This window comes from Bubalus kerabau, chromosome 7, assembly GCF_029407905.1.
Source record: "Bubalus kerabau isolate K-KA32 ecotype Philippines breed swamp buffalo chromosome 7, PCC_UOA_SB_1v2, whole genome shotgun sequence".
Classification (NCBI taxonomy): domain Eukaryota; kingdom Metazoa; phylum Chordata; class Mammalia; order Artiodactyla; family Bovidae; genus Bubalus; species Bubalus kerabau.
This window is the reverse complement of record NC_073630.1, coordinates 7,253,793-7,279,705: the sequence shown is the minus strand read 5'-3', so window position 1 is coordinate 7,279,705 and position 25,913 is coordinate 7,253,793. Positions and strand designations below refer to the sequence as shown.

Sequence of the window (25,913 nt, the reverse complement as noted above, 5' to 3'; positions counted from 1 at the left end):
TACCAAGTGAAATAACTCAGAGAAAGACAAGTACCATATGGTCTCACTTATATGTAGAATCTAAAACACAAAACAAACAGAACAAAATGAAAAAAGACTCATAGATATAGAGGACAAACTGGTGGTTACCAGAAGGGAGAGGGTTAGGTATACAGGTATACAGGGGGAAACAGGGGGAAACAGGTATACAGGTATACAGGATTCGGAGGTACAAGTCTCCAATTTTACAGTAAATAAGTCAAAATTTATTTGAGTATAAAATATAGCATAAAGGAAGTGGTCAGTAAAACTATAATAACTTTGCATGTGGACAGATGATTACTAGAACTAAAATGATATTTTCATAACATATGCAATGTCAAGTCACTATGTAATACACCTGAAACTAACTAATAGTCTACATCAACAATATTTCGATTTTTAAAAATGGGCAGAGGATCTGAATAAACATTTTTCTAAAGACATACAAATGGCCTACAGGTATATGAAAAGATGCTCAACATCACTAATCATCAGGGAAATGCAAATCAAAACCACAGGGATATATCCCTTCACATCTGGCAGGCTGACTCTCATCAGAAAGACACATTACAGTGTTGGCAGGGATATGATGAAAGGACACCTTGTGCACTGTTGGCAGTGATGTATATTTATGCAGCAAATATGGAAAATGGTTTGAAGTTTCCTCAAAAAATAGAACCACCATATGATCCAGCAATTCCACTTCAAATTCATTTATTTGAAGAAAGTGAAAACACTAACTAATAACCAAGACACAGAAACAGCCAAAATCCACCTACAGATGAATGGATAAAGAAAATGTGGTGCGCATATATACACACCACAATGTATATACAAATATGTATATACATACTTATATATACATACATTAATATTATTCAGTCATATAAAATGAAATCTTGCCATTTGTGATATGTATGGACCTTGAGGGTCATTATGCTAAATGAAATAAGTCAGAAAGAAAAAGATAAACACCCTAAGATTTCACTTATATGTGAAATGTAAAACAAAATTTTAAAAAATAATACAAACAAAACCAAGCTCTTGGATACAGAGTTGGACCATTAGGAAGGCTGAGCACCAAAAAATTGATGATTTTGAATTGTGGTGCTAGAGAAGATTCTTGAGACTCCCTTGAACAGCAAGGAGATCAAACCTGTCAATCCTAAAGGAAATTAACCCTGAATATTCATTGGAATGACTGATGCTGAAGCTCCAATATTTTGGCCACCTGATGCGAAGAGCTGACATACTGGAAAAACCCTGATGCTGGGAAAGATTGAGGGCAGGAGGAGAAGGAGTGACAGAGAATGAGATGGTTGGATGGCATCACTGACTCAATGGACATGGGTTTGAGCAAATTCCGGGAGATAGTGGAGGACAGCAAAGCTAGGCATGCTGCAGTCTATGGGGTTGCAAAGAGTTGGACACAACTTAGCGACTGAACAACACAGATACAGAGACCAGATTTTGGTTCCCTGAGGTAGGGGGAGGGGCAACGGGTGAAGTGGATGAAGTGGATCAAAAGGTACAAATTTCCAGTTATAAAGTGAATAAACCATAGGGATGTAATGCACAGTGACTAGAGTTAACCATACTATATTGTATATTCCAAAGTAGTTAAATACACAGATCTTGAAAGTTCTCATCACAAGAAAAAGAATTACTTGTAACTGTGTGTGGTGATAGATTTATTGTGGTGGCCATTTCCAATAAATACTAATGTTAAATTGTTCCATTATACACATGAAATTGATATAATTTCATATCAATTATATCTCACTGAAAAAAGTGAGAAGGACCAAAAGGCAGATGAAAATAATGGATGAAATAATGAATGGAAAATGGACTTGGGAAATTCACAAATCATAGCTTCATTCCCCAAATTAATTGTTCTTTAAAAATCCACCTTGCCCCACCCAATGTCAGGAGAAAAATATCATCCTTTCAGTTTGCACAGGAACCTGGGAATACATTAACAAGATCATGGCACTGCATGATATAACATGTACACTCCCGCCGTAAGGCCACACTGACAGCCCCTCTTTCAGAAGCCAGGGGAGGCAGTCTTGAAATTAGGAAAATTCTGTCCAATAATCACTTCTAAGGATTGATTTGTCGCAGCACATTTGTGCAGCTGAAATTTTAGCAGACACTTATTCTAAGCCTGCAACATGCTCACTTCTTTCAAAATGACATTGCAGTTTCAAATATATCAGAAGTCTGTTGTATATCATGTCTGTAGGCTGAGTAATTATACTTTACCAATCAGAAAACCCCATTAGTATAGAATATTTTCAAAGGGAACCCCAGAACTCATCCCCAAAGGAAATATTCTTTCTCAGACTTCTCTATACAAAGTATTTTAGGTACAAATGAGATTCAGCACATTTTCTACACAGTCCAGGTCAGATGAGAATCTTTGAGTGCTTACACTTTGCTATTTCATTAAAATCCTGCTAATTCAAAGAAAGTAGCACAGTCTCAAGGGAAGGAAAACAAGTGGAGGGTTCCTACTGCAGACTATTCTGACATTCTATCTCCTGTGCCTGCGGTGTGTTATGAGCAATACATTTGCAGAATTACATACCAAGAAATACTATTTTCTGTTTTCTCATTTAATTCTCTGGAGTTATTATGTGCATTTCTTGAAACCTAGCTCCCCTGTGATCTGCCTCTCCTATAGACAAATGTAAGAACCACCAACCCCTGATTTCGTCACTTGCCCCAGAGACTCAAAACCAGCCTTGCCAACACGTAACTAAGCAATCTCTTGTTTATCTTACTTTTCACACTGTGCAACTTACAAATATCTATTTTTTAAAACTCTCCTCATTTCCTAACATCATTATTCCAACACTACTGAGTGTATCTGAAATACCAGAAAAACATTCCTTTTCCATGGTTCAATTATCAGAAAATTCCAGATTATATACTGGGGGTAGCCAAAAAGTTCCTAAACTGAACGAACTTTTTGGCCAAACCAATACTTCAGATGCTGGGTGTCACTTGTTTACAACCACAGAGATTTCCTGGTCCATCACAGACTTTGAAATCCCATTTGCCTTAAGCATGAGCAATAACGTGAGAAGACGCTGCTTTGTGATTCTAAATGCAGTCATGGGGCTGCCGGATGCACTGGCTCCAGTTCTCTCAATAGCAGTAAATGAAGAGCAGTGAACAAAAAGGAGATGGGCGTGACGGTCCAGTTTCTATTCATCTTGGACTGGTGAGTGAAAGAGTGAAAGTGTTAGTCATTCAGTCATATCTGACTCCTTGCAACCCCATGCTGCAGCCCTCCAGGCTCCTCTGTCCATGAAATTCCCTAGTCAAGAGTACTGGAGTGGGGAGCCAATCTCTTCTCCAGGGGATCTGCCCAACCCAGGGATTGAACCTGGGTCTACTACATTGCAGGCAGATTCTTTACCATCTGTCTGAGCCACCAGGGAGGCTGCTTAATCAGAATGATTAGGGAACAATGAGCCTCACTCTGTGGACCCTGCTATCTGCACTGGGGGCATCTATTTCTTGCTTCAGGTCTTAAAAGTACTACAAGTTTAGTCTTTGCTTATACTCATATGCAAAGTATTTGGGTGGCCAACACTCAACCAATTGATTTTCTGCAGAAGCTTTGTTTCCATTCATTCCCCATTCAGAAGTATTTATTACCTACTACCTGCCCATTCTAGGCAGTGAGGAAAGAGCAGTAAACAAGACAGGCATGTCCTTCATCCAGAATGTTCTGAAAAACAGAAGCCTCCTGCTGCCCACACTATCACTGCTGTTAGAATCTTCCCTAATCTGTCATATGGCTACACTCTCTTCCCAGCTAAATTACCAAGGGCATAATTCCTGTCACTGGAAAAGTGACTGGCTTGAAACTCTTCTTTAGAAGGCTTTTGGAATTTTGTGAGCTATGCTGCACACAGATGCTCTCCTTCAGTAAGTCATACAGGCCAGAACACTCTGTATCAATATTTATGCTGTGAGCTCCTTTCCTTCCCCAGCACCCACCAATCTCATAAAGTGTTTCTGTATAAACACTTAAATCAGTTACTACTTTGGGCTTGCTTTCAAGGAGGTTCTAGTGGAGATTTCAGAACTAGGTGATCAAATTTCACTATATGGATAGGCATTCAGGCTTTCCCTAATTTATATAATGAACATCATCCCCATGATTTGGCTATTTCTCCCTCTTCATAGGCTTATGATTGGCAATGCTTAAATTAGGATATCAATTTAGGACGGGCTAAGAGTTCTACAAGATACATAACCCTTGTTTTGCCTAATAGACACACACAATTCCTCTCATTTGATATTACAACATAGGACATTGTATCAATAATTCACACTTTCACATAAAAGACAGTATATACTTGAAGCTGCTGCTGCTGCTGCTAAGTCACTTCAGTCGTGTCCAACTCTGTGCGACCCCATAGACAGCAGCCCACTAGGCTCCTCTGTTCCTCCTGACTCTTAGCGACCCCATGGACTGGAGCCTATGAGGCTCCTCCGTCCATGGGATTTTCCAGGCAAGAGTACTGGAGTGGGGTGCCATTGCCTTCTCCATACTTGAAGCTAGACTACATTAAAATAAAGCTACCAAAGACTTCCCTGGTGGTCCACTGGTTAAGAATCCTCCTGGTAATGCGGGGCACACTGATTCGATCCCTGGTTCCAGAAGATCCCACATGTCTCAGAGCAACTAAGCCCATGGGCCACAACTCCTGAAGCATGCACATCACAAGGAAGAGTGGTCCCCACTCATGGCAACTAGAGAAAGCCTCTGTGCAGTAACAAGGACCCACCACAGCCAAAAGATATATAAATAAAAAATCTTTAAAATATATTTCAAAAAAATCAAACTACTAATATTTTGGTATCCATCTTAATTAACAAAAAATTGAAAACAGCCCTACTCTCCATCTAGGGTAGAATGCATGATGTGGATTTCTACAACTGGAAAACTATACAGCAATAAGAATGAACAAACTACAACTACACTCCACAATATGGATAAATTTCACAACCAAAATGTTGAGCAATAGAAACTAGGCCCCAAAGAATATATACCATAATAATCCCATTATAGAAAGCTCAAGTATGCAGAGATAGAACTAATCTATAGTCTTAGGTGGTATAACAGTTGCTACCCATGGTGGGAGATAGGGAGCAGCGACTGGAAGGGTTTCTTGATCTGAAAGCTGGTTGCACAGATGAGTTCGTTTTTTTAAAAAAAAATATGTATTTCCCTATATGCATTTTATGTCTCTGTAGACCAAACAAACCATCAGTTGAATGGGATGAAAATTAATGGAAAAGTAGAGGTAATTTTCATTGCACCTATACAAAAAATTCAAAATTCATAGATTAACAATTTAAGTAGCTACTAAGTATAAAACTCAGATTATCTACCATACACTACCCATTAATTCTAACATTAAAAATAAATTTGAAGAATGATATCTTTGCATGCACTATTATAAAAGAATTTCATCAATTTCTACAGCTAAAAAAAAAGAAAAGAGCTTTCAGAACTTTGTTAGATACAAGGAGAAGGGACTAAAAGAACACAATGACAGAGAAAGGGATGACACAGAACAGGTACTGGGAGAGCCCGTGGTCTCTAGGCACATTGCCTGCCACATGGCTCCTTCCACCAAAGACAAATTCTGTTCCAAATCTCCCTTTCATCTTCCAAAATTATTATGCTGTTTAATGTCAAGTGGCCCCTTTTCACTGCATGCATCTCCCACTCCCAGCTACCTGACATTCATTGTAATTTCAAGATCCTACTTGACTTTCTGAAGTTTTTTCCTAACTTCCACATTTCTCCTCTCACTCTGTTAGAATGTACGACTCTCCCTTTCATGACCACACTCTGCCCCATGCACATTATGGTCACACCCCTTTGAGAACACTTACAGGACTTATTTTTATCCTTGCCTTGTTTCCAAACCAGTAAAATGGGAGCCAGCAGGCCTCTCTGACTCATCTTGTATCCGTGTCACTTAGTACAGTGCCCATGTCACCAAGTACACCCCACACATGGCTCATGCTCAGCAAATAATTCTTCAGTGAACCTGTCATCAAAACGCTATTCAACAAAAAATCTAACCTTCTGCTCAAATCAAACCACCACACCAGAGCACATGCATTTAATAGGATTTAGAGGAAAGTATTAAGAGATTCTGGGTGTTTTAAAATCTCATCCCAGAATTAAACATGTTGATGAGTTCTTTGACACACATCCATCAGTTAAGGATGATGAGTAGAACTAAAACCCCCACGAGAAACAACTTTATGTCACTTGTCACATCAAAATATATAGCTTAAGAGATTTGAAGCATATTGTAGAATACAAAACAGCTTTGCGTTCCTGACAGTCCTGGGATGCAGGCTAGAACCAAAAACACCTCATTTTTCTTTCTAATTGAAGCCTGTTTCGCAGTCCCTTCCTTCACCCCTACCCATAGACAATCATTTTAAGACTGAAGTAAGACTGTGTGTTCTGGACAGATATATAGGGTTGTTTTGCGTCCATGTGTTTTTACTTTACATAAATTATAACGTGATGCATATATATTCATATAGAGACATACATACATGCATATATACTTAAGTTTCTTTTCCACTCTACTCAGCGCTTTAAGGCCCACCCACATCTAACAACATCACTAATTACATAGCACGGAGGGCTGAAGCTAGCACATTCTATTTTCCTGTTACCATCAACCACTTTCTACCATCTCCAAACACCACAAGTAATACTACAATAACAATCCTCAAACATGTCCCCCAGAAAACATATGTAGACATTTCACCAAGATATACACCCAGGAGCAGAACGGCTACATCACATTTTTACACACTTACTTGGACTAAGGGCGGCCTGTGCCCACCTATACTGCCACCATCAGTGGCAAAAGGGCATAAGAATGCCTACATATCCACATCACCATCAACACTTGGCAGTACCCAGATTTAACAGTTTTAGTGAAACATAACTAATGTATAATAAAATGTATTTGCAATATTCAATGGCAGAAATTTTTTTTTAAGATTAAGCATTGTGCTTTTATTTTTTTAATTTTATTTTTAAACTTTACATAATTGTATTAGTTTTGCCAAATATCAATTTTAAAATATGTATACGTGTGATTCTATATCAAGATAATTAATCACTCTCAATAGTATTCTCATGACCTATTGTTGTCTGATTTTTATTTCATTGATTTCTGCACTGATGATTCTTATTATTTTATCTTATTATTCCTTGAGTTTCATTTGCTCTTTTTATAGTTCATTAAGTCAAAGTTTGTGCTTGGAGATCTTTTCCTCTAAAACAGGCATTTAGAATGTCAGACTTCATCTTTAGTACTGCTTTAGAAACAACCCGCAATTTATGATATCCTGGGTTTCCACATAAAGTGTATCATTTAGTTTCCAAATATTGGGGGCTCTTCAGATAGCTGTCTGTGATTAATTACTGCTTCCGTTTCATTATGATTAGAGAACATACTTTGCATTACTTGAATCTTTTTAAATTTATTGAGACTTGTGTTATGGCCCAGTCTATGTTTTATCTTGATAAATGTTCTATGTGCATTTGAAAAGAATATGTTTTCTCCTGTTGTTAGTTTGAGTGTTCTGTAAAAGCTAATTAGGACTAGTTGGTTGATTAAGCAGTTTAAGTGCTTTAATTCCTTACTACTTCTCTATTTGTTCTATCACTTACTGAAAGACATCTTGAAATTTACAACTATAAATTATTGCTCTATTTCTCATTGCATTTCTGTTTTTGTTTAATGTACTTTGAAATTCTGTTACTGAATGCATAAGTATTCAGGATTGTTATATCCTTTTGATGAAATGACCCCTTTATCATTCACAAAAGATCCTCTTTATTCCTGATGACAGTTTAACGTAAAGTCTTTGTCAGACATCAATATAGCAAGTCCAGCTTTCTTTGGATTACTGTGAGCATGGTTTATCTGTCTTTTATACCACTTATATTTAAAGAGATTATTAATAGGATTGAATTAAATCGATTATCTTGCAATTTGTTTTCCATTTGTTCTGGTCTTTGGTTTCTTTTTCTGCCTTCTTTTGGATCAATTGAGTATTTCTTTACAATTCCACTTTGTCTTTTTTCACTGCTGGTGGTTTGTAAGCCATCACTCTATGTTTTGTTATTTTAGTGATTGCTTGAAGTTTTACAGCATACATCTTTAACTCATCAAGTCTGCCTCCAAGTAATATTGTCCTATTTCATGAATAATATACTTCTATTTCTCTCTTCCTAGGTTTTTGCTTTGTCATCATACACTTTTCTTCTACATGTTATAAACCCCAACACTATATTACTGTTGCTTTAAATAGTCACTTATATCTTAAAGAGGGTTGAAGAAGAAAGAAAGTCAGATGTACCTACATGGTTACTCTCTCCAGCACTCTTCGTTTATTGGTGTGGCTCTGTTTTCACCTTGTCTCATTTTCCTTCTGCCTCAAAGATTTTCTCTAACATTTTCATACTGCAGGTCTACTATTGATAAATTATCTCGGTTTTTGTATGTCTGAAAAGGTCTTGGTTCCCATTTCTCAAAAGATATTTTCATTAGCATCTAAATATATGCTGGCAATATTTTCCTACAGTTTTTAAAGATTTTGCTTCACTTCCTCTAGTTGGAATTATTTCTGATGAGAAATCTGCTAGCTTTATCTTTGTTTCTCTATATATAAGGAGTCTTTTCTATAGGAATATAGTCTATTGATTTTTCTCAAAACATCCAGTTCTTTTACACAAAGCAAAGTTTTCAAATACATTTATGCAGCAATTTCAAAAATTTCCCTCAAACTAGAAACAAAGGTTTTGTTTTCCAACAGAGTTGAGTGACTATGAAACAATACGTGTTATATGAGAATCAGGCTCTTTTGGACAGCAAAAATAAAATGTGATTTAAAGATAAAAATTATTATCCAAAGTGGTACAAAAAAATCTTTTTTCCTCTGGCTGCTTTTTAAGATTTTCTTTTTATCATCAATTTTAAACAATTTGAATTCTGTTATGTCTTGGTATAGTTTTCTTCATATTTCTTGTGCTGGCAGTTGAATGTCTTCTATCTCCTGGACTCAGGGTTTCTTCTGCACTGTGGCCTGGAAACTCTCCCAACTTGGTAAGATGGGGAAATACAGGGTGTCCCCTCTTTGGTTCCCTGTCTCTCAAGGATCATTGTCTTTTGTTTCAAAGTGTCTTGAAATAAAGTCTTAAAAATCATTTCCTCATATGTTTTGTCTAAATTTTTACTTGTTTCAGGCAAGAGGATAAACCAGTCCCTACCTTGCCATTTGTTTGGAAGCAGAAGTCCCATCTTCATGTTTTATAACAGTATAATAGCATCTCATTTCAATTTATATTTCTACAATTGCAAATGAAATTTCCTCTTCATATGTATGATGACCTTTCCATTTCCCTCTCTGTAAATATACTAAGGAGAGGTGGCAAGAATACACAGAAGAACTATACAAAAAAGATCTTTAGGACCCATATAATCACAATGGCGTGATCACTTACCTAGAGACAGACATGCTGGAATGTGAAGTCAGTGGGCCTTAGGAACCATCACTATGAACAAAGCTGGTGAAGGTGATGGAATTCCAGTTGAGCTACTTCAAATCCTAAAAGATGATGCTGTGAAAGTGCTGTACTCAATATGCCAGCAAATTTAGAAAACTCAGCAGTGGCCACAGGACTGGAAAAGATCAGTTTTCATTCCAATCCCAAAGAATGATAATGCCAAAAAATGTCAAACTACTGCACAATTGCACTCATCGTACACGCTAGCAAAGTTTTGCTCAAAATTCTCCAAGCAAGTCTTCAACAGTACGTGAACCATGAACTTCCAGATGTTCAAGCTAAATTTAGAAAAGGCAGAGGAACCAGAGATCAAATTACCAACATCTGCTGGATCATCGAAAAAGCAAGAGAGTTCCAGAAAAGCATCTACTTTTGCTTTACCGACTATGCCAAAGCCTTTGACTGTGTGGATCACAACAAACTGTGGAAAATTCTTCAAGAGATGGGAATACCAGACCACCTGACCTGCCTCCTGAGAAATCTGTAATGAGGTCAAGAAGTAACAGTTAGAACTGGACATAGAACAGACTGGTTCCAAATCAGGAAAGAAGTATATTGTCACCTAGCTTATTTAACTTATATGCAGAGTACATCATGTGAAACACCAGGCTAGATGAAGCACAAACTGGAATCAAGATTGCCAAGAGAAATATCAAAAACCTCAGATATGCAGATGACACCACCCTTATGGCAGAAAGTGAACAAGAACTAAAGAGCCTCTTTATGAAAATGAAAGAGGAGAGTGAAAAAGTTGGCTTAAATCTCTGAATTAAATTTCTGAATGTTGATTCAGAAAACTAAGATCATGGCATCTGGTCCCATCACTTCATGGGAATTAGATGGGGAAACAGTGGAAATAGCAACAGACTTTATATTTTTGGGCTCCAAAATCACTGCAGATGGTGACTGCAGCCATGAAATTAAAAGACGCTTGCTCCTTGAAAGAAAAGCTATGACCAACCTGGACAGCATATTAAAAAGCAGAGATATTACTTTGCCAACAAAGATCCATCTAGTCAAAGCTATGGTTTTTCCAGTAGTTATGTATGGGTGTGAGGGTTGGATTATAAAGAAAGCTGAGCACTGAAGAATTGATGCTTTTGAACTGTGGGGTTGGAGAAGACTCTTTAGAGTCCCTTGGACTGCAAAGAGATCCAACCAGTCAATCTTAAAAGAAATAAGTCTGAATATTCATCAGAATGACTGATGCTGAATCTGAAACTCCAATACTTTGGCCACCTGATTCAAAGAACCAACTCATTGGAAAAGACCCTGATCCTGGGAAAGACTGAAGGCGGGAGGAGAAGGTGATGACAGAGGATGAGATGGTTGAATGGGATCACTGATGCAATGTACATGAGTTTGAGTAGGCTCTGGGCATTGGTGATGGACAGGGAAGCCTGGCATGTTGCAGTCCATGGGGTCGCAAAGAGTCAGACACGACTGAGAGACTGAACTGAATACAGTGAAAGGCTTTGGCATAGAAGTCCAAAGTCATCTGGGCCTTATGAACCATCACTACAAAGAAATCTAGTGGAGGTGATGGAATTCCAGCTGTGCTATTTCAAGTCCTAAAGATGATGCTGTTGAAGTGCTGCACTCAATATGCCAGCAAATTTGGAAAACTCTGCGGTGGCCACAGGACTGGAAATGTCAGTTTTCATTCCAATTCCAAAGAAAGGCAATGCCAAAGAATGTTCAAACTACTGCACAATTGCACTCATCTCACATGCTAGCAAAGTAATGCTCAAAATTCTCCTAGTGAGGCTTCCACAGTACCTGAACCAAGAACTTCCAGATGCTCAAGCTGGATTTAGAAAAGGCAGAGGAATCAGAGATCAAATTGCCAATATCTGTTGGATCATAGAAAAAGCAAGAGAGTTCCAGGAAAATATCTACTTCTGCTTTATTGACTATGACTAAGCCTTTGATTGTGTGGATCACAACAAACTATGGAAAATTCTTAAAAAATAGAACACAGTTATAAGAGTACAAGTATTTATATTGCTATGAAAGTGAAAATAGTGCAAGTGAGGATTTAGCAAATAATTTTTGTCACATTTAGAAAGCTTCCTTGTATTCTAACCTTCAAAACTTCATTTTAAACAATTGTTGTTCCATATCAAGTACATTTTCTGAATCAGCTGAGATAATTATTTTTCTCTATTAAATTCTAATGTGGTGAATTACATTGACAGATTTTTTTAATATAAAATCAATCCTGCATAACTAAAATAGACCTACTTGATCATGTATTCTGATTCACATAAATTGAATTCAGTATTATAAGATTCCCTCTCCTTACTCTTGAGATCAAAAACATTTCCTGTCCTGATCCATTCCTGACCACTAACAACAGGTCAGTTCTCATTCTGTATAGTTTATCAGAAGAATTATAAATGGTATCATATAGCATGTGAACTTTTGAAATTACTGGGGTTTTTTAACTTAGCATGAGCTTCCCTGGTGGCTCAGAGGTTAAAGCATCTGCCTGCAATGTGGGAGACCTGGGTTCAATCCCTGGGTCGGGAAGATCCCCTGAAGAAGGAAATGCCAACCCACTCCAGTATTCTTGCCTAGAGAATCTCATGGATGGAGGAGCCTCATGGGCTACAGTCCACGGGGTCACAAAGAGTCGGACATGACTGAGTGACTTCACTTTCACTTCACTTTCAATGTCCTTAGGGCTTCCCAGGTGGCATTAGTAGTGAAGAACCCGCCTGACAAGGCAGGAGACATAAGAGATGCGGGTTCCATCTCTGGCTCAGGAAGATCCCCTGGAGGAGGGCATGGCAGTCCACTCCAGTATTCTTGCCTGGAGAATCCCATGGACTCAGGAATTTAGTGGGCTATAGTACATAGGGTCGCAAAAGGTCAGACACAACTGAAGCGACTTCACACACACACACAATGTTTTTAGAGCCATCCAAGTCTCACATGGGTTAGTAGTTTACTCATTTATATTGCTGGGTATTATTCCATAATATAGATGTACCAAAGTTACTGTAGGTTTTTTTTCACCTTTTGGATGGTTTCTAGATTAGAGCTCTTATGAATAAAACTGCTATCAACATTTGTGTACAAAATCCTGCATAAAAATAAATCTATTTCTCTACAATAAATTCTCAAGAGTACAACTCCTGGGTCTCATGGCAAATCTATTTTTTAGTTTTGAAAATAACTGCCTAACTATTTTCCAGCATGAGAGTACCATTTTACATATCTCCCTGCAATGTATCTGTGATGCAGTTTCTCCATATCTTTGTCAGCATTTGTATTATCACTTTTTTATTTTCGTCTTTCTAATAGATGTATAGGGATATCTCATTGTAGCTTTACTTTTCATTGCTCTATTGACTAGGGATGCTGTTGAATACCTTTTCTCTTGTTTATTTGCCATTTGTATATCCTCACTGGTGAAATGACTGTATATGGTCTTTTGCCATTTCCTAAATAGACTGTTTACCTTAATATTGGCTTTTGAGAGTTTAGCAGACTTTAGATCTCTTCTAGGTATGTGACTTAGAAACATTTCCTCCCAGTCTGTAATCTGTCTTTTCACCCATTTAATCTGTCTTTTCATTCTTTTAACAGGGTCACGAGCAAAAGTTTTTTTTTTAATAAGGCATAATTTGTCAATTATTCTTTTAGAATTATATTTTTTGTATCTAGTCTAAAAACCCTTTGCCTACTCCTAGGTCTTGAACATTTTTCCTATAGTCTGTTTTAGATGTTTTATAATTCACATTTTAAGTCCATGATTAAAGGCCCATATACCTTTCATGTATGATGTGAAGTTTAAATCAAGATTGATTTTTGATAGTTGTTGTCCAATTATCTATTGGCTTTTTAACTTGATCTTTTATCTGGCAAACTTACTGAACTTTTATTAGTAATAATAGCTTGTTGTTAATTTTAGTGCTTTCTCTATGCAACATTAGAGTTTTCAAATAAAAAGTTTTACCTCTGCCAACATTACATAAGTCAGGTTTTTTTTCTTGTAGTGTTAACCAAGACTTCTCACTCTATATTAAACTGCTACAATGAAACTTAGCAGCTTTTTCTTATCTCTGATTTTAGAGAGATAACATCTGAGTTTCTCCATTAAATGTAACATTTGCTCTAAGATTGTGATAAATAACTTTTACCACAGAATGGAAGCTCCATTTTATTCCTAACTTATGTTTAAACTTACGTTTAAAAATTCATTTAAAATAACTGTTGCTATATCAAATACATTTTCTGTATCATCTCAGATATTTCCTCTATTGATATTTTAATGTGGTGAATTATACTGATAGATATTCTGATATAAAATCATCCATGCATAACTCATAGAGCCTACTTTATCATGTATTCTGGCTCAAACAGTTGGATTCAGTTAGCTAATATTTTATTTAAGATTTTTTGCCTTTACTGCCATAAGCAAAAGGTAGACCTTTCTAATACCATAATACCATAAGCAAAAGATCTTAAATAAAATATTAGCTAACTATGCAAGAAGCATACTCTTGTCTGGTTTGGGAATCATGATTTCATTTGCCTCATAAACAGTAAGGTGAGCAACTTAGCTTCTTTTTTATTTCCTAGAATAGCTTAAGAAAAAAACTGCTCTTAGTTGAAAAATCATCAGCACTCATCTGTAAAATATCATATGAAATCACTTACATGTGGAATCTGAAAAAAATGGTAACAATGGGCTTATTTGCAAAACAGAAATAGATCACGGATAAAGAAAACCTTACGGTTACCAGTGGGGAAAGGGGGGATAAAATGGGAGATTAGGATTGACATTTACACACTACTATACATAAAGCAGATAACTAATAAGAACCTGCTGTGCAGCACAAGAAGATCTGCTCAATATTCTGTAATGACCTTTAAGGAAGAAGAATGTTAAAAAGAGTGGATATATGTACACATATATACTGATTCCCTTTGCTATACAGCAGAAACTAACACAACATTGTATACTCAAATAAAATATTTAAACATTGGGTTTGAGGTATTTTGATTTTAATTTTACTTAACTCTTACTGATCAACCCAAGTCTCTTTTTACCTTTTGGCCAATTTTGGTGACACTGTTTTCTGCAAGAACCTTCCTTGGATTCAGTCTGTTATTCAACATGACAGATCCATGTGAAAGTCAATATATATAAGGAAAATTTGTCCCCATTTACTCTGCCAAGACTCTAGGAGCATCCAGGGAATCTCAAGGGTTCTGAATGGACCAGGAATGCCTCTAAAGACCTTCAGGGTCTTGCTGGTCTTTAGCTGTTAAAACATATAGCTAATTGGCTACAAACAGGGCATCTGATTTTATATAACTGTTCTAATGAATGTTCTAATAGAATGTTCGATGTTTCATTTACCTACTTAGATTTAGTTTCTAAATCTCTTGCCTATGCTCCACAACTTGCTTGTCCTGGCTGACTTAATATTGACCTTTTCTTAGTTTACTTTACATAAGTAAACCAAGATTATGTATTGCTAAAGTGGTCATGTATGGATGAGAGAGTTGGACTATGAAGAAGGCTGAGCACCGAAGAATTGATGCTTTTGAACTGTGGTGTTGGAGAAGACTCTTGAGAGTCCCTCGGACTGCAAGGAGATCCAACTAGTCCATTCTGAAGGAGATCAGCCCTGGGATTTCTTTGGAAGGAATTATGCTAAAGCTGAAACTCCAGTACTTTGGCCACCTCATGCGAAGAGTTGACTCATTGGAAAAGACTCTGATGCTGGGAGGGATTGGGGGCAGGAGGAGAAGGGGGCGACAGAGGATGAGATGGCTGGATGGCATCACTGACTCGATAGACGTGAGTCTGAGTGAACTCCGCGAGTTGGTGATGGACAGGGAGGCCTGGTGTGCTGCGATTCATGGGGTCGCAAAGAGTTGGACACGACTGAGCGACTGAACTGAACTGAACTGAACATCTTGCCTATTGTAAACAGCACTGCAATGAACAATGGGGTGCATTACCCTTTAGAACAATGGTTTTCTCTGGGTATATGACCAGGAGTGAGATTGCTAGATCATGTGGTAGCTTTATTTTTAGTTTCTTAAGAAACTTCCATACTATTTTTCATAGTAGCTATAAAAATTTACTTTCCCTTCAACAGTGTAGGAGGGTTCCCTTTTCTTCAACCCTCTCCAGCATTTACCATTTAGACTTTTTGATGATGGCCATTCTAAGCAATGTGAAGTGATACTTTATTGCAGTTTTGATTTGCATTTCTCTAATAATTATTAATGTTGAGCATTTTTCGTGTGCCTCTCTGCCATCTGTATGTATTCTTTGGAGAAATGTCTATCTAGGTTTTCTGCCCATTTTTGGACTGGGTTGTTTGGGTTTTTTAACATAAAGCTGCATGAGCTGTTTGTGTATTTTGGAGATTAATCCCTTGTCAGTTACATCATTTGCAAATATTTTCCCCCATTCTGTGGGTTGTCTTTTCATTTTGTTATGGTTTCTTTTGCTGTGCAAAAGCTGTTGAGTTTGATTAGGACCCATTTGTTCATTTTTGCTCTTATTTCCATTATTCTAGGAGGTGGATCAAAAAAGATATTGTAGCGATTTATGTCAAAGAGTATTCTGCCTCTGTTTTCCTCTAAGAAGGAAATACATGGCAAAAGCTAAACAATGGCAGATCATGAGCTGATTGTAAAAGAACAGAGCCTGCAGTCCCAAGTCCAGGAGATCGACCTTACTACCATGGCTGGTCAGTGAGGACTTAGGCACATGACTAGAAGCTCTAATGTCTGACTTTGGGTGAAGCCCCAGTAAATCCTCACCCAACATGAAAGGATATTGGCATTCTGAACTACTTCAAAGAGTTCTAATTCATATTCATACAGGCTAGAGCAATCCAGCCAGGAAGCAAATTTGATTCATCAAAAATCACCATAAGATGCTGCTTCCCCAGAGACATACCTAGGGCAGCGGTCAGTGCCAGCAAAAACTTACCTGCGAAGAAAGGTCTTCTCTGATAGTCCAAAGGTTGAGAAACTGCCTTCAACGCAGTGGACGAGGGTTCAACTCCTGCTTGGAGAACTAAGAACCTACATGATGCAAAGCAACTAAGCCTGTGGGCACAGCTAGGGAGTCCATGTGGCACAACAAAAGATCCTGCAAGATGCAACAGAGATTCTACACCTGCAACCAAGGCCCAGTGCAGTCAGATAAACAAACACAAATATGTTTAAAAAGAAGCTCCCGACAGCCCTGATCCAATAGGAATGCCTGAAATCCTACTGTCCTGCTTCTTAATGAGTAAATCATTCTCTTTTAGGAGTCCCTAGACAGCATATTAAAAAGCAAAGACATCACTTTGCTGACTTGAACTTGGGCAAACTCTGGAAGATACTGAAGGACAGAGAAGCAAAGAGTCAGACACAACTGACCGACTGAACAACGAACAGGAAAGTAGTAAAATTTTTAAAAACAGCCCTGCAAACCCAACACTGTCTGTGCCCTTTACCCAGGGACTGGTTCCATGGAAGCTACTCAAATGAAATGAATTCCATCTCCCTCTAGGCCACAGATTTGAACAGTCCAACCACCAGTAATGTGCAACCATCCAAGGAACCCACACACAAGGAGGAGTAATGAAAAGATTTGTGAAGCAGGAAGGTGAATGGCTCTCAATAAATCAATCACCAGGAAAGAAGACTGATACAGCGGCAGACTGGTCAGACTAACGAGAAACAAATGTGCCCATTAAATTTTGTAACACAAGGGGACACATCTCAAGACATTTAAACATGACAATGAGGTCTTACACTTTCTGATCACACTATTTGAGGTAGTGTATTTCCCACACACAGAAAAATTTAATGGCACTGGTACTTTTCAAAGAGTTACGACAAACTAAGGGCAACTGCGTTGAATGAAACAACTGGGCACTCTAGGCAAATTTTCAGGGTCTCAGTGAAGCACTCTAATCTTCAAAGGAACAAAGAGGAACCCTTGTAAAATCAACTGGTAAGCAATACCTAGGCCTAGGGCTAGGCCAGGTAATTGTCTTACAGAGAGAGGACCTTTAGAAACAGAGAAGACAAGCACAAACTCCCATAAAAGTAATACCCTCAAGTTCTTATCCAATATATTCCATCCAAAGGGCCCTCAGTGTTATAGGGGATGACGGGTGGAAAGGCTTAATATTTTGCTCTTGACTCAAGCACTCCTCACTCTCGGAAATGGGGTCACTTCAATCTCATTTATAGATACAATTCTATTGCAACCTGCAGAGTCAGTGCCCTCCACAGGCAAGTAAAAATAAAAATAAATACATGTGCTTTCACTATGATCTTCCTTAGCAGAAAGAAATAATAAAGATCAAGCCAAACACTAAACCTGTACCCTGGCTTGCCCTCACTGACTCTGTTACCTTAGAAACAAATATCCACTTTCCTTACTTAAATTTTTCCTCATCTGTGAACTAGGAATAATGTCCACACAATCTTTATGAGCACAAATGAGTTATGACATAAATGAAAATGATACATAAATTTCCAGCAAGTTTTCTCTAAGTCTAGAGTACAATATACACAATCAATGTGATGCACTATATTAATAAACTGAAGAATAAAAATCACATGATACTCTCAGCAGATGCAGTAAAAGCTTTTGACAAAATTCAACAAGCATTTATAATAAAAACTGTCCAAATAGTGAGCAGAGAGGGAAAATACCTCAACATAATAAAGGCCATATAAGACAAACCCACAGCAAACATTATCCTCAATGGTGAAAAATATTAAATGTATCCTCGAAGATCAAGAACAAGACAAGGGTGTCCACTATCACCAGTATTATTCCACACAGTTTTGGAGGTCCTAGCTATAGCAATGAGAAAAGAGAAAGAAATAAGGAAATCCAACTTGGAAAAGAAGTAAAACTGTCACTGTTTGCAGATGACATGATACTATACATAGAAAATCCTAAAGTGCCACCCAAAAACTACTAGAGTTAATCAACGAATTCAGTAAAGTCACAGGATACAAAATTAATACACAGAAATCTCTTAAATTTCTATACACTAACAACAAAAGATCAGAAAGAGAAATTAAGGGGGAAAAAAATCTCATTTACCACTGCAACAGAAAGAAGAAAATACCTAGAAATCAACCTACCTAAGAATAATTAATGCTTTCAAACTGTGGTGCTGGAGAAAACTCTTGAGAGTCCCCTGGAGAGCAAGGAGATCAAATCAGTCAGTCCTAAAGGAAATCAACCCTGAATATTCATCTGAAGGACTATAGCTGAAGCTAAAGTTCCAATACTTTGATCACCTGATATGAAAAGCCAGCTCATTGGAAAATCCCTGATGCTGGGAAAGATTGAAGGCAAAAGGAGATGGGATGGCAGAGGATGAGATGGTTAGATAGCATCACTGACTCAATGGATATGAATTTGAGAAAACCCCAGGAGATAGTGGAGGAGCCTGGTACGCTATAATCTATGGGGTCACAAAGAGTCAGACACAACTTATTGACTGAACAAAACAAACAAGGAGTCAAAAGATTTGTACTCGGAACACTAAAAAGCTATGCTGATGAAAGAAATAAAAGCTGACACAAACAGATGGAAAGATATACCATGTTTTTGGATCGGAAGAATCAATGTTGTGAAAATGACTATGCTACCCAAAGCAATCTACAAATTGAATGCAATCCCAATAAAATTACCAATGGCATTTTTCACAGAAATAGAACAGAAAATTTTACAATTTGCATGAAAATACATGAGATCCAGAAGCCAAAGCAGTCTTGAGGAAAAAAAAGTGGAGCTGGAGGAATCAGGCTCCCTGACTTCAGACTACACTAAGAAACTACCAAAATCAAGACAGTATAGCACCAGTCTCATCACTTATGGCAAATAGATAGGGAAACAATGGAAACGGTGACAGACTTTATTTTGGGGGGCTCCAAGATCACTGCAGATGCTGACTGCAGCCATGAAATTAAAAGATGCTTGCTCCTTGGAAGAAAAATTATGAAAAACCTAGATAGCATATTAAAAAGCAGAGACATTACTTTGCCAACAAAGGTCCATCTAGTCAAGTTATGGTTTTTCCAGTAATCATGTGCAGATATGAGAGTTGGACCATAAAGAAAGCTGAGCACCAAAGAATTGATGCTTTTGAACTGTGGTGTTGGAGAAGACTCTTGAGAGTCCCTTGGACTGCAAGGAGATTCAACCAGTACATCCTAAAGGAAATCAGTCCTGAATATTCATTGGAAGGACTAATGCTAAAGTTGAAACTCCAATACTTTGGCGACCTGATGCGAAGAACTGACTCATTGGAAAAGACTCTGATGTTGGGAAAGATTGGAGGCAGGAGGAGAAGGGGATGAAAGAGGATGAGATGGTTGGATGGCATCACTGACTCAATGGACATGAGTTTGGGTGGACTCCGGGAGTTGGTGATGGACAGGGAGGCCTGGCGTGCTGTGGTTCATGGGGTCACAAAGAGTTGGACACGACTGAGCGACTGAATGGAAATGAACTGATAGCAGCAGCACAAAAACAGAAATACAGACCAATGGAACAGGAAAGAAAGCCCGTAAATAAACCCACACACCGTGGTCACCTAATCTATAACAAAAGAGGCAAAAATACACAATGGATAATAGACAGCCTCTTCAATAAGTAATGCTGGGGAAACTGGACAGCTATATATACAAGAATGGAATTAGGATACTCCCTAACAGCATACACAAAAATAAACTCCAAATGGATTAAAGACTTGAATGTAAGGCCAGAAACTATAAACTCTCATAGGAAAACATAGGCAAAACACTCAGTAAGATCCTTTTTTACCCACCTCCTAAAGTAATAAAAATAAAAACCAAAAATAAATAAATTAGGCCTAATTAAACTTAAAAGCTTAAAAAAAAAAACACCATAAAGAAACCATAAACCAAAAGAAACCATAAATAAGATGAAAAAACAACCCTCAGTGAGAGAAAGTATTTGCAAATGAAGGAGAAAACAAAGCATTAACCTCCAAAATACACAAACAGTTCATGTAGCCTAATATTAAAAAATTAAAAGATAGAAGACCTAAATAGACATTTATCAAAAAAAGACATACAGATGGTTAAACACATGAAAAGATGCTCAAGTCAACATCGCTAATTATTAGAGAAATGCAAATCAAAACTACATTGAAGTATCACTTCACACCACTCAGAATGGCCATCATTAACAAATCTACCAACAATAAATTCTGGAGAAGGTATGGAGAGAAAAGAACCCTCTTGTTCCACTGGTGGGAATGTAAACTGATACAGTCACTATTGAGAACAGTATAAGATTTCTTAAAAAATTAAAAGCCATATGACCCAGCAATCCCACTACTGGGCATATACCCAGAGAAGACACATGCACTACAGCACTATTTAAAATAGCCAGGATATGAAAGGAACCTAATTTTCATCAACAGAGAAATGGATAAAGGAAATGTGGTACATACATACAATGGATTATTACTCAGCCATAAAAAGGACAAAATTGGGTCATTTGTAGGGATGTGGATAGACCCAGAGACTTTCACACAGAGTGAAGCAGAAAGAGAACAAATACTGTATGTTAATGAATATATGTGGAATACAGAAAATGGCATAGATGCTGGTATAGATGATCCTGTGTGCAAAGCAAAAATAGAGACACAGATACAGAGAAAAAATGTATGGACAGCAAGGAGGGAAAGGCAGGGGATGAACTGGGAGACTGGAGTTGACGTATATACACTATTGATGCTGGGTATAAAGAAGCTAATGAAAACCCACAGTGTAGCTCACACATGGTCACCTAAGTGAGAAGGAAATCCAAAAAGAGGGGATACACACACACACACACACACACAGATATTTATAGCTGATTCACTTTGCTCTACAGTTGGAACTTATAAAACATTGTAAAGCTTAATCCAATAAAAATTAAGATAAAAATTGCACAACTGTTCACTGACTGTCAGAGAAATATCTTATGATCTTCTTATGGTATCAAAGGGGAAAGGTAAGGGGTATAAATTAGGAATTTGAGACTAACATATATATATTACTACAAATAAAATAGATAAATAACAGTGACCTACTGTATAGCACAGGGAACTCTACTCAATATTTTATAAAAACTATATGAGAAAAGAATCTGAAAAAATAGTGTTTATATATATATGAACCACTTTGCTGTACACCTGAAACTAATATCATAAATCAACTACACTTCAATAAAAAGAAGAAATTCTTCCATCTATGACAATATGAGTGAACCTGGAGGAAATTATGCCATGTGAAATTAGCCATGACAGAATGACAAATGCCACATGATCCCTCTTAAATGAGGTATAAAATAATCAAATACACAGATGTAGAGAGTAGAATGTTGGCCTCCAGAGTCTGAGAGAGGTAAAAAAGAAGTTGCTATTCAAGGGGTATAAAGTCTTGGTTACACAGGATGGTTAATTTCCAGGTAGCAGTATGCTTATAGTTAACAACGTTGTACAGTATACCTAAGAATCTGTCAGGGGGGAGCAGTCAAGGTGGCAGGGCAGGAAGACCCTGAACTCCCCTCCTCCTATGGACACAGCAAAATTACAACCATCAGATGGCGTTAGTGGTAAAGAACTAGCTTGCCAATGCAGGAGACATAAGAGATGGGGGTTTGACCCCTGGGTCAGGAAGATCCCCTCAAGGAGGGCATGGCAACCCACTCCAGTATTCTTGCCTAGAGAATTCCTTGGACAGAGGAGCCTGGTGGGCTACAGTCCACAGGATCACAAAGAGTTGAATACAAATAAGGTGACTTAGCACACACACAGAGCAACTATCAATCAGAATGACCTAAAGGCCACAGAAAACATTTTCTGCAACCAAAGATAAAAGAAGAAACCACAACAGGATGGGTAGAAGAGGCAGCAATGTGATATAGTCAAGACTCATACCCAGTCAGTCAGCATCACTTCCAGGACCCAGTAGGTCAAGCACACAGAGAGCCAGGACAAACAGCTACCTTAATGGAAATGCAGGTCAAGCAGCCAGATGCGTGGGGACACAGCCCCCCACACCAGCAGGTTGGGACCCAGACTCATCCACTTGCAGACCAGTGCAAGGCAAAGGATCTCCCTGAGCCCTGACACCACCCACCAGCCAGAAACACCAGCCCCAGGACTCCCTTCCACTTGCCTGAGAATCAGCCATGCCCTCAGTGAGTACGCACCAGCACCAGGGCTCCCTATACCCTGCAACTGCTCGCACCAGGACCCATCATCCTCCCCAGCACAAGACCAGCACTCTCCAGACTGAGCGCCAGCTGTGCCAGAACCCAGCCTTGCACACAGACACCAGCAGCCTCCACTCTGGGCAGGACCTGGGAGCCACAGAGCCAGGGGCCAGGCTGCTTTCCAGCACACCCACAGTAGTCAGGCCACCACAACAGAAGGGCCATGCAGCCTGCACAGAGGCCCTTCTACAGCACAGAGCTCTGCTGACAAGAGGGGAGAATGCTGCTGGATCTAAGACATCGTCCACGTTAACACTGCTTCTCCAAAACTGGGAAATATACCAACCTAACACACAAGAAAAAAACAAAAAACTGAGAACCATGTCAAATGAGGCAACAAAGGAATATTTTCCAAACAAAGGAATAAGATAAAACCACAGGAAAAAAAAAAAACTAAGGAAAGTGGAGATAAGCAATCTATGCAATAAAGAGTTCAAGGTAATAAAGATGCTTAACAAACTTGGAAGAAGAAATTAACACAGTGAATGAAAGTTGACCACAGTTATTCCTGAATAAAAATAAACCAACTCTTAACAGGAAAAAAAAAACCGTTTAACAAAGAATTAGAAAACATAAAGAGGAACCAAACAGAGCTGAATAATATAACTGAAATATTAAAATACACTAGAAATAGTAGATTAGATGATACAGAGGAATGGATTAGTAAACTAGAAGAGAGAGTAGTGGAAATCATCCAAGCTGAATAGAAAATATTAAATGATTATATTATTTTATTTTAAAGCCATTTTTAACATTTATTTTTATTTTATTTATTTGGCTGCACTAGGCCTTAGTTGCAGCATGTGGGATCTAGTTCCCTGACCAGAGATTGAACCTGAGACCCCTGCATTGAGGGTATAGAGTCTTAGCCACTGGACCACCAGGGAAGTTCCTAAAATGATTGTTTAAATTAGGATAGTTTAAGAGACCACTGGGATGACATCAAGCATAAGAACATTCACATTATATGGGTCTGCAAAGAGCTGGACACAACTGAGCCACTGAACTATATAGGTCCCAGAGAGAGAAGAAAGAGAAAAGGGGGGCAGAGAACATAAGTGAAGATGCAATGGCTGAAAACTTACCTCACTTGGAAGAAGAAATATACAAACAGATCTAGGAAGCACAGAGAATTTCAAACAAGGTGAACTCAGAGGTCCACACCAAGACGCACTATAATTAAAATAGAAAAAATTAAGAATAAAGAGAGAATACTAAAGGTAACAACACAAAGACAACTAATTAGTATAAGGGAATTCCCATAAGATTTTCAGTTAATTTTTCAGCAAAAAATCTGAAGACCAGCAGGGAGTCGTATAATATATTTAAAATGATGAAAAGAAAAAACATAAAAACAAGAATACTCAACCTGGCAAGTCTATCATTCATATTTTAAGAAGAAATAAAAATTTTTACAGACAAGCAAAAGCTAAAAGAGTTCAGCACCATCAAACCATCTTTATAATAAACATTAAAGGAACATTTCAAAGTGAAAATGAAAAGACTACAACTAGAAATATGAAAATTATGAAAGGAAAAATCTTACTTGTATGGGCAAATATGTAGTAAAGTTAATAGATCAACCATGTATAAAGCTAGTAGAAGATTAAAACACAAAATTAGTAAAGTTATCTATATCCATAAAAATTAGTTAAGGGATACACAAAAAGATATAAAATATGATGTCAAAAACATTAAACATGTGTGTAAGGGTAAAAATGCAGAGCTGAGATACATTTGAACTCTAGATCACCAACTTTAAATAATTATATATATTGCTAAATATAAACCTCATGGTAACCACAACCAAAAACCTATAATATATACATATAGAAAAAGGAATACAAACATAATGCTAAGGTAGTCACCAAATCATAAAGAAAGATGTCAGGGAAAAGAAAAAAAAAAAAGGAAGGAACAAAAAAAGAATGAGAAAAACAACCCAAAACCATAAACAGAGTGAAAATAAGTACATTCCTATCAATAAGTACTTTAAATACAAATGGTCTAAATGCTCAAATGACAAAAAGTGACTGAATGGATTTTAAAAAAGAAAGATCTATATATCTATGCTCGCTATAACAGCCTCACTTCAGATCTCCAGACACACAAATGAAAAGTGATGGCGTGGATAAAAGCATTACATGCAAATAGAAATGCAAAAAGAGATGGAGTAGCAATGTTTATATGAGACAAAATAGATTTTAAAACAAAAAAAATGTGATGAGAGACAAAAAAAATCATTACATAATGATCAAGGGATACATCCAAGAAGACATGACAATTATAAATAAGCATGCACCCAACATAGGAGCACATAAATACATAAAGCAAATAGGAGCACCTAAATACATAAAGCAAATATTAAGGGATATAAGTGGAGAAACAGACAGTAACAATAGTAGAAGACTTTAACACTCCAATTACATCAACAGACAGATCACCCAGGTGGAAAATTAATAAGGAAACTCTGGTCTTAAAAAACACTTACATGTGATGGGCTTATCATATACACCTGCTATATTTCATTCCAAAGCAGCAGAATACACATTCTTTTCAAGTGCACATAGAACATTCTCCAGCATAGAATATACACTATGCCACAAAAAAAAAAGTCTCAGTAAATTTAAGAAAACTGAAATACCAAGTGCCAGGAGCCACCACGGGAGATCCCACCCATGACAAGGTCATGTGGAAGAGATCTGACGAGCAAGGTGGATCAGGACTCAAGGGATCCCCTGGATCTGCTCGAGCATCTACCCCAAAACCGGAATCTGTCTGTCTTACTATTTTGTGCCTTTCACCAACTCTTCTGACATTAACAGGGGGCTATCCCTGACCACCTTTCTCTGGAAAAAGTCAACTTAGGGCTTTAGTTAATAAGTCTCCTGGGCATGATAGGAGTGTTTCAATTCAAACCCCTCTGATGGCTTTCTAGCATGCCTGACAGGTTTATCCAGACTC

The 25,913-nt window shown here is 37.7% G+C and overlaps 1 long non-coding RNA gene across 1 annotated transcript in view; it reads right to left on the bottom strand.

Moving 5' to 3' along the window:
• Nucleotides 1–2,984: 2,984 nt before the first annotated feature.
• Nucleotides 2,985–25,913, bottom strand: part of LOC129657418 (uncharacterized) — a 44,686-nt gene continuing 21,757 nt past the window's right edge. The window contains exons 3-4 of the long non-coding RNA XR_008716702.1: nt 24,035–24,122; nt 2,985–3,247 (exon numbers count right to left, since the gene is read on the bottom strand). This is a non-coding gene — a long non-coding RNA (uncharacterized LOC129657418). The remainder of the gene's footprint in view (nt 3,248–24,034; nt 24,123–25,913) is intronic.